Source organism: Canis lupus, chromosome 14 (assembly GCF_048164855.1).
Source record: "Canis lupus baileyi chromosome 14, mCanLup2.hap1, whole genome shotgun sequence".
Lineage (NCBI taxonomy): Eukaryota > Metazoa > Chordata > Mammalia > Carnivora > Canidae > Canis > Canis lupus.
In genome coordinates this window covers 26,949,703-26,960,154 of record NC_132851.1, presented here as the reverse complement: position 1 = coordinate 26,960,154, position 10,452 = coordinate 26,949,703, and the positions used below count along the sequence as shown (strand labels likewise).

The 10,452-nt window shown below is 46.1% G+C and overlaps 1 long non-coding RNA gene across 1 annotated transcript; it reads left to right on the top strand.

Annotated features, from left to right (window-relative positions):
- Positions 1 to 1,076: 1,076 nt before the first annotated feature.
- LOC140603405 (uncharacterized) lies at positions 1,077 to 6,224 on the top strand. The gene is made up of 3 exons (XR_012006386.1): positions 1,077 to 1,133; positions 2,600 to 2,794; positions 5,837 to 6,224. It is a non-coding gene; the product is annotated as an uncharacterized lncRNA (long non-coding RNA).
- Positions 6,225 to 10,452: the final 4,228 nt, after the last annotated feature.

Genomic DNA, 10,452 nt, shown 5'->3' with positions numbered 1-10,452 from the left:
TTAAGGGACATGGCCAAGACCACACAGCTTAGTCAGTAGTAAGATTTGGTCCCAAATCTATCACCAAAACCCAGACTATTGTCATTATGTTTTTCTGGTCCAGGACTTCCCAGTAAGCACAGCATTTTCCTTATAATGCCTGCACAGTGAAAGGAACCCCATGCATGATCTTGGGAATTTCACATGCTTGGGGATCTGGCAATGCCATTCTTGAGTATTTATGCTATGGGGTTGAATGACTGTGTTCTACTCTTAGGAAATTCTTTTTTTTTTTTTTTTAAAGATTTATTTATTTATTCATGAGAGAGAGAGACAGAGAGACAGAGAGACAGAGAGGCAGGGACACAGGCAAAGGGAGAAGCAGGCTCTTCGCAGGAGCGCAATGTGAGACCCAATCCTGGATCCCTGGATCACGACCTGAGCTGAAGGCAGCCGCCCAACCGCTGAGTGACTCCAGTGTCCCATGCTCCCAGGAAATTCTGATTCAATTGGCTTAGGGGTACAGCCTGGGCTTTAGATTTTTATGAACTCCCTAGTTAAGGACTGGAGGCAAGCTGGTCCCCCAGCAGCAGCTGGGAAGAAAGCCTGAATGGAAGGGATGGGGAAGATGAAAATGAGGGGCTGCTCCATAAAGGCATGCAGGTAGTCTAGACTATGGGGCCCAAGGGCTGAAACAGGAACAGAATCCCAGGTCTAATATCAGAGTAGTGAGTGGGACCCAGAAATGAGAGTCTTTCCATGGTTATGGATGAGGGAGAAGAGCCACAAAGCCCTGTGAGAATTCACTTAGAAAGGGGGTCAAGGGAAAGGAACATTGGAAGAAATCAAGACTCCTAATGAAGGAGGAAGAGTTTTTGTGGCCTGGAAGGAGCTCTCATGTGTTGAAGATTTTAATTGGTTTGTCCTACTGTTCCTAAGAGAGCCTGAGATAGGTTCTAGCTAGTAACTGCGACAGTGATGACAATAATGATGAAATATGTGATATTTACTAAGTGTTAAAAAAGCACTTCATGTGTATTATCCCTCATAGTGGGCTGAGTGGTGGTCCCCCAGTAAATATGTTGATGTTGTAATTTCCAGCACCTGTGAATGTGACCTTATTTGGAAAAAGGGACTTTGCTGATATAATTAAGGTAAGAATGTCAAGATGAGATCATCCTCAATTACCCAAATGGGCCCTAAATCCAGTGACAAGTGTGCTTATAAGAGGGAGGCAAGATCCCCCTCAGCACCCACCCTAAGCTTTCGTATATAGGCATCTAATAAACATGTGTTAAATGGAAAAAGAGAGAGAGAGAGAGAGAGAGAGAGGCAAGAGAAGGTCATGAGCAGGCCGAGGCTGGGATATAGCCACTAGAGGAGGTGGGCCTGGAGCCAGCTGAAACTGGAGTGGTGAGGAGGGCTTCTTTCCCTTGGCTTCTGGAAGGAGTATGGCCCTGCTGATACCTTGATTTCACACTTCTGGTTTCTAGATTGTGAGGGAATAAAATCTGTTATCCTGAGCCCCCCAGTTTGTGGTAATTTGTTGGGGCAGCCACAGGAAAAGTATCCACCCCCTGTAATTTTCACATATCTGTGGTTGGCATTACTATTATTTGCATTTCACTGGTGAGGAAACAGGGCCAGAGGTCTTGAATGTTTTGCACAGAGATTGTAGGAGGTGGGCACAGGATGTACATGCGGAGAACCAGGCTCCAGAGCCCAATGCTCCCAAGAGCATTCGTGACTGTTCATGAGCTCCATGGGGTAGCGACAGTCTCCTGTTTTCCCCTGGATCCGAGGGCTATAGAGGTGCCCAGGCTCATGCCTGGCTGGCACTATGGTCTTTTGTGGCTAATTTCAAGCCAACCTGTTGGTCATGATTGGCTCAGGAAAAGGTGAAACCTGATTTTTTATTGACAATTGAAGTGAAATTTATATAGCATAAAATTAACCATTTTTAGAGTGAAAAATCCAGTGATATTTACTACATTCACAACATTGTGCAGCCACCATCTCTATCTAGAACATTCTAATCACTCAAAAAGGATACCCTGGACTCATTGATTGAGCATTTGTTCCTCATTCATTCTTCCCTGATCCCTGGTAACCCTCAGTCTGTGTTCTGTCTCTATGGATTTACCTATTTTGGATATGTCAAATTAATGGAATCTCACAACATGTGACCATTTGTGTCTGGCTTTTTGCATTTAGCCTAATGTTTTCAAGTTTCATCCACATTACAGAATATACGAACACTTTCTTCCTTGTTATGGCTAAATACTGTTCCACAATATGGGTATACCACAACTGTTCATCCGTTCATCCATTGATGGATGGCTGGCCCACCTTTTGGCTGTTATGAATAATGTGGCAATAAATGTTCACATCCAAGTCTTTGTGTGCATACATATATTTCTATTTTTGGGGGGTATACACCCAGGAGTGGAATTATTGGTCATATGGTAACTGATAACTCCATGTTTAACTTTTTTGAGGCGCTACCACACGCTTTCCTACAGTGGCTCCTTTATAACATGCCAGACACTATACTTGATGGTTTTATTACATTGGATCCTCGTGGCAAGTCTGTAAGGGATGCATTATGGTTCCATTTTAGAGATGGAGACTGACACGGAGAGAGGTGAAATCACTTCCCCAAGATCATGCTTGTAAGGAGCTGGGATGCCCAAAGCTTGAACTCTTGGTCATGATGTCTGCTTGTCCTCTGTGCTGTTCCCACTGAGGTGGAAGTACTTTGAAGAAAGAACAGGGTTGAAGACTGCCGTTGTGTTTTCTGCATTACCCAGCACAGGTTTGGATATTGAATAGTCTCCCAGTAAACACCTGCTAAAGAGGGCTAAACTCTCTCTGATATGTGAAATTTTATCTATAGATGCTACTTTTTACTTCTTTGTTTGGTACTCTGATACACTTGTGGCTATCTTAGCATACAACAGGACTTCGCTAAACTCTCTTGTAGATCTAGAAATCTGGTCTTCTAGAAAGCCTTTATAACATTGGCCAATATAATTCCAGTAATTAAGCAGAATTATGGCGATCTGCTTTTCATTTATAAGACCCTATTGGAGATTTGGGGCCAGAGTTCACCCTCAAGGCGCTCAAATGTTGAAGCTTCAGATATAGATGAGCGCCCCAGGGGATAAAGTGGAAAGAAAATGAACACATTGGCTTTTGGCGGAAGCTTGGGAGACATCATGCTTGGAAAGTCAAAAAGAGAGAGTCCTACTGAGAAAGCAGGGAAGGTGCAGCCAGAAAGGCAGGGGAGAGCAACGCTTATGCTTGGTTCTGGAATACAAAAAGCTGACAAATATTGTTGAGAGGAAGAAGAAGGAGACAGTATGCCCTCATTTGAGTAGGTTCACGTGTAAATCAGAAATGTACACCCTGTTCCTAAAACACAAGTTTGATTATATCATGGCCTTGCTTTGGATTCTTCCATGGTCTACCATTGTCTTTGGGATGGAGCAAACTGCCCATGAGGCTTGCTCAGCCTGGTTCCTGCTGCCTTCTCCAGGCTCGTTACTCTGAGCCCTTTCCCTAGAAGCCAGCCATCCACAGCCACCGGTGGTTCTGCTCAGCCCCGCCTCCTGGGGGGCTTTTATTTTATTCTTTTATTCTCGCTGCTGGGGACAACTTTTCCCTCCTGTTCACCCAGCGAAGTCCCTCCCAGCTCTAGCCTTTCCTCCTGGAGGAAGTCCTCTCTGATCCCCTTCTTGCTTTCAAGGTAATGAAGACCTCCTGCTCTATCATCTCCCAGCAGGATCTTGGGCGAATCTCCTTTAAAACCCACGTGACTTTACACCAGGATTATTTATGGATAAATGGATAAGCCCATATCTGTTGGTAAACTGTGAGCTTCCAGAAGGCAGAGCCTTGTGTTTCTTTTTAATTTTTTGCTTCCTCCGTGCCAAGGTTTGCAATCCATCCTGAATGAATGAATGAATAAATTAATGAATGAGTGGATGAACAAATAGATAAACCACAAGCCTAGAAATTCCAAAAGGTTAGGGCCATAAACCAGGGCAACTCTGTATGCTGGCGAGGTACCAGGGGGCACCTGCCTGGACCTGTTCTGTAATGTGAACAAACTAAGCCCTCTTCACCCCTCAGACAGATACCTGTGATGACCCTACTGACCTTATCTGTCGTTCCTCATCATTTCTGTAAACAAGGCAGCCGAGGATAGCCATTGCTTAGAGAAGGGAGAGACTGGAGACAGACAAACTGGGTTGTCTTATCCCTCAGAGCTGGACTGTCATGATCTATAAAGTAGGGATGACACCAGCTGCCTTTTCATCTTCAGCCAGCAGTGAGTGGGTGTTACGATGCTAGGTGCTAGGGCTGCAAGAAATAAGAAACTGATCTTACCTTTCAGCTGCTCCTGAATTTTGGAGGGAGTTCATGGGATTGTTGTGCAGATGAGTTATCAAACTGAAAATAATAGGGATGCCTGGGGGGCTCAGTCGGTTAAGTGTCCAGCTCTTAATTTTGGCTCAAGTTGTGATCCCAGGGTTGCGAGATTGAGACCCGAGTCTGGCTCCATGCTCATTGTGGAATCTACTTGAGATTCTCTCTCTCCCTTTCCCTCTGCCCCTCCCCCTGCTCTGCTCCCCAGCCCCCCTCTAAAATAAACAAATAATTTTTAAAAGTAAATCTTTAAAAACTGAAAATAATAGTAACAACTCTTTAGTGAGTACTGATGGTGAGCTGAGCAGCGCTCAGAGAGAAGCACCTTCGTAAATGGTCCGACCCAAGGACCACTGTATCACTGTGAGGGAGGCATCATTGGCAATCCCATTTTGCAGATGAGGGAAGTGAGGCTCAGGGAGAAACTGGGTAACTGGACTGAGGTCTGGCATGCACTCCAGGGCCAGGGCTTGCTCACTTGTGCTTTGGGGAACAGCATTGCTTGGCTATTGTACTTTGGGTTCAGTGATGCCAGAGCCCAGCTCCCCTGCTTTCAGCCAGGGCCATCAGACTCTATGAGTTGAAACAATGTCTAAGACCCAACTCCTAGGTTCTTGGCAAATTTTTATCTTTAAAGTCTTAAATCTTCTTTCCTGTGTGATGCATCCTTTTGTCAATTTTCCCTGGTCCTGCTGAATTGCCCAATATGGTACCACCCCCCCTCCCTGCTCCCCTACCTTTATATTTGGAGAGGAGAAGCTTTTCCCTGCTGGGGAAATGGAAATGGAAATGATGGCTCCTGGTGGTGAACCAAAAACAGGGATGGAAAGTGAATGGTTTGGGGAGTGGGGAAGAGGAAAGGAGTCCACAAACATAAAGCTTGGACTATTAGAATCACTGGCTGGAGTTGCAAATATTTAGGTAGAGGGGACTCAGAGTTCGAATCTTAATTGTATCCAGCCATGTCCCTGTTCCCGTTGAAAAAGCCTGGCAGCCAGGGACCTTGGGCAAGGCATGCAGGAGGCTGACAGATGACTAAAAATAGGGCAGGTCACCAGAGGCTTGGAACCCACTCTGTATCTGACACGTGAGTGCTTCCCCAAACCTCTGTAGATGAATGGGGCAGGCAGGTGGGGGAGGGGAGGGGGGGGGAGAAGAGGCTGGGCTGTGAGCAGCGGCTGGTGAGAGAGCTAGGGGGGCTGCTGATGCGGAGTGCCTGGCCCAGAGCTGGAGCTCCTGCTCTGGTTTGGGTAGCTTGGGTGCAGTTTAAGGAAGTAGGAGCTTATGTGTGACTAAGAAGCTACTGAGGCAGGTACTAAGCAGGAAGTCCTGGGGCGGTGGCGGTGGGGGGGGAGTGCAGAAAGGGAAAGGGATGCAGGGAAGGAGGAGGAGGGGCTGACATTAATCTCTCATCTACTCTGGCCAGGCATTGTGCTGCCCAGTCCTGGAATTAAACCCCAGCTTGAGAGGCGGGTGCCATCCTTCCCCATGACAACTGCAGCTCAAGAAGCTTCCTGACTTGTCCCGGATCATCCAGCCAAGAGGCAGTTGGGACTCCAAAGTCTGGACCAATACAGCAGGCAACACCAATACTTGTGGAAATACTACAGGGAGCCCTGGAGCTCGGAGGGAAGTGCCCAGTATAATCGGAAATGCATGGCTCAGTCACACTGGGTGATGGGCACTGAGGGGGGCACTTGGCGGGATGAGCACTGGGTGTTATGTTATATGTTGGCAAATTGAACTCCAATAAAAAAAATTAAAAATAAATAAATAAATAAATAAGTACATATCTGCTGAACTACATACATTTACAATTAGTGTCCTTTTTATACTCATGTATGTTGTGTCTCAATCAAAATGTTAGCAAATAAAATATATTATTATCTCTGGAAAAAAAAAAGAAATGCATGGCTCCTCCTCTGGGAATGTTTGCTCCCCTTTGTCTGCCCAAGAGCCCCTGCTTATCCTTGAAAAGTCAGCTCAAGCTTTACTTTCACCTTGAAGCATTTTATTCCATCCCTAGGTAGATTCAGATGTGAGCTCCCCTGCACATAATTCAGACACGGCCCTCTCTGTATTTCTGTAATAATCGTCTGTTTCCGTCTGTCTTCTGCTCCCAAGACCATGAGGTTCACCAGAGCAGGGCAGAGTGCGTATTTCTGCATTTCCAGTAGCTGCCACAGAGAAATCATCACTAATGACAGCTAACAGTCCTTGAGCACACACCATGTGTTAAGCAATTTGAGCGTGGCACCTCATTTTTGTGGGAGGTGGCCAACTTATTTTATTTTTCTTGAAAGACAGATTTATTAGAACATGTTACCATCTTGACTGCTTTGGGTCTATTTTCCTAGGCACATGGTATCCCTTTCAATATGTAGCTTTAAGTATTTTTTTTTAAATGAAAGCTTTCATGAATTATAATTTTTTTTCTGATCATCATCTAGCCAGAAGATTTTTTAAAGCTTTATTGGCAGTACAACTGATATCCAAGAAAGCAGCATACATCGAATGCATATAATTTGATGAATTTAGGCATATGCATAACCAGAGGTACTAATCACCACAATCAGATAGCATCTCATTTAATCATCATGCAGCTCAATGAGGTAGATATTTCTTTTCCTTTTTTTTTTTTTAACATTTTATTTATTTATTCATGGGAGACACACACACAGAGAGAGAGGGGCAGAGACACAGGCAGAGGAGTAGCAGGCTTCCTGCAAGGAGCCCGATGTGGGACTCAATCCCGGATCCTGGGATCACGCCCTGGGCTGAAGGCAGATGCTCACTGCTGAGCCACCCAGACATCCCGAGGTAGATTATTTCTAATGTGTGTTATTGGTGTTGCACAGAAGCCTCGAAATTGTAGGGGTTTAACAAAGAACAAGCTCACTTGTTATTCACATAAGGTCCCCAAATTCCTGAGTGGGAGGCTGAGGGGCACTGGAGTGGATGCTACGGGCGCCGCACTCCGTGTCCAGTTGCTGTGTGGATTGCTAGTGACTCACAGCTGACTCCCCTTTCCAGAAAATTGACTTCTGCTGGATGATGTGGTGAGGAGAGAAGCAGCATCCTTGCCCACGAGGGGGTTTATATTCCCCATGTCCTGGGTGCTGGCAGTGGTCTGCAGTTGATGACAGGTACAAAGGCTACCACCCCACTCCTTGCCTTCAGGTGGGACCAGCTCGTGTGGTACAGATCATGCCCCGGAGCACTCTGGAGGGGGTCAGGCCAAGGCTAGTCCCCTGCTGAAACTAGCTCCCCTCCCAGGCCCAGCTTGCTCTTCCCCACTCCCTTTCCCTGAGACCCGTTTTCAAAAGCTCACATTGCCTCCAGGCTCTGTCTCAGGCCCTGCTCCGAGGAAAGAGGGAACGTGGCTCAAGACAGGGGCTCCCTGCCGCATGCAGTTAATTAGGGATTTGACGGAGGCTTTCTGTTTGACACAGAGCTTCGAGAGTCCCCCTGGGTGAACCATCCTGCTAACAGCCTGGGCAAGAGAGAGAGCAAGGAGGATGGTGAAGGGGGGTGTGTGAGTCAGGCCTGGAAGTGGTCCCCGATGCTCCTTCCCACATTCGATTGGCCAATACTTAGTCACAGCCACACCTAACGACCAGGTGGCTGTGAATACGGTCTAGCTGTGTGCCAGAGGACGAGAGTGAGTTTGTGACCAGCTAAGCCAGTTCTGTCATGATACCTCATCTCAAAGGTGAGAAACTGAGGTTTTGAGGTTGGAGGTAATACCCGGGGTCACAAAGTCAAGACTGAACACACAGTCTGACGCCAGAATCTGTGTCCTCGACATCACCCTCTACATCACCACATGCAGAGAAAGTGCTGGGAAGGGGGTCAGTGACGGAAGACGCTGAGGTTCCTGCGTGTGGCAGGTCCCTGTCGCCTGGCTGCGTGGGTGGGGCACCCATCACCAATGTGTGGAACCCACTCTGGCTTGGCTGAGACCCCCTCATTTGAATTAAACTAAATTATATTAAAATGCACCTCTTCTATTTCTTTCCAGGGACCGCTTGAGCCAAATGTTTCCAGATTTCCAAGCTGAAGGCACAAGACACCTGTAGAGATGACAGTGAGGGCTTTAGCGTGGCACCGAGGTTCCTGCGGGGACCTTCCCAAGGCTCGACCGTCTGGCACCGTGTCTCACTATTCTCCTCTCATGCCAGCCTCCTGGTAGCTCACTGCACTCCAGCCAAAGTAACTTTTTTTCTGAGTGAGAGAGTAGAGGATTTCCAGGATGCAGTGGGCGTGAGGTTGCCTGGGTTCGCATTCTGTCTCTATCACTTCATGGCTGTGTGACTTTGAACAAGTAGCTTAACCCAGGTGCTAGTTTAAGCTTGAAGATGTGGGTAATAATGCCTGCCTGTGCATATATTAGGCTTATATATGTTTGCCATTCTTATTCTTATGCTTTGCTAAGACTCTTCCCAGCTCAGGGCTGAACTGTAGGCAGGACTCTCTCCAGCCCTCAAACCCTTATACCCCTTACAGGCTTCAGGCTCACTGTTCCAACAGTGGGGGAGCTTTCCTGAACCCCCAGCCTAGGATGAGCTCCTCTCCTCTGATCTCTGGCAAGGCTGGGATCAGGGGAAAATGGGTGAGGTACTTGCTTTGGGTGCAAAATACAAGGGAGTGCCCCCGCCCCAAATCCTCTCAGTAACCGAGATAAATAATACTCTAATTCGATATTTTAAAATATCAAAATTAATGCAAAAAATATCCGTGATGAACAAAATAACAAATCTTTACTAAAGACCTATTCCGTGCTGAGCCACGTTAATTCCTGAGGCCAGAGGGAAAACGTGTGCTCCTGGGTTTAGTGGAAGCAAACCCTCCATCATATTTTCAGCGTCTATGGCTTTGCTTATCTTACTGTCATTAGAGAGGATTGCCACATTTGGCAATTTCGTGTGAGCAAGTGGAGATCTTGAATGATTTCTGAATTATTGAAGTAAAAACAACAATAAATTCTGTTTTGAAATAAGAAAAAGTAGGGGCACCTGGGTGGCTCAGTCAGTTAAGCGTCTGACTTGAATTCCATTCAGGTCATGCTCTCAGGGTCGTGGGATGGAGCCCTGTGTTGGGTTCCGTGCTGAGGGTAGAGCCTGCTTAAGATTCTCCCTCTGCCCCTTTGCACCTTCTCCCCTGCTTACCCACAAGTACAGGGTCTCTCTCTCTCTCTCTCAAAAAAAAAAAAAAAAAAAAAAGAAAAGAAAAAAAAAGAAAAGAAGAAAAAACAAACATAAAATGATGTGAGTTTTAATACACCTACCTACTTCAAAATTTTTCAATGTTTAAATTTTGGGTATTTTGTTCATCATACACATTTTTGCCCTCATTTTGGTTTGAAAAAATGTTCCCTTAAAGTCTCTTTTTGCTTTTTTTTTTTTTTTTTTTTTGGCACTTTCTTAAATTTTGTACTCTAGGTGAGCGTCTCATTTGCTTCACCTTATTCCTGGCCCTCTTCTTTGCTGGTCGTGATCACGATGCCAGTGAAATAGCTGTGCCGCTGCCTGTTTGGTTCACCTGCACATAAACTCCCTGAGGGCAGGGAGAAGGCCCACTTTGCTCTTCACCGTGGTCCCTGCCCCCTCAGGTATGCAAAAACATTTGCCAGATGAGTAAATGAAGAGATTTCTAAAAGGGGTGGCTCTCCATCTGATCTGTAGTTTCTGCTCCTTCCTTTTTTTTTTTTTGTATATTTTTTATTGAAGTTCGCTTTGCCAACATATAGCATAACACCCAGTGCTCATCCCATCAAGTGCTCCCCTCAGTGCCTGCCCATCACCCAGTCACCCCAACCCCCCGCCCACCTCCCTTTCCATCACCCCTTGTTTGTTTCCCAGAGTTAGGATGTTCTGTCTCCCTCTCTGATATTTCCCACTTATTTTCTCTCCTTTCCCCTTTATTCCCTTTCACTATTTTTTATATTCCCCAAATGAATGAGACCATATAATGTTTGTCCTTCTCCGATTGACTTACTTCACTCAGCATAATACCCTCCAGTTCCATCCACGTTGAAGCAAA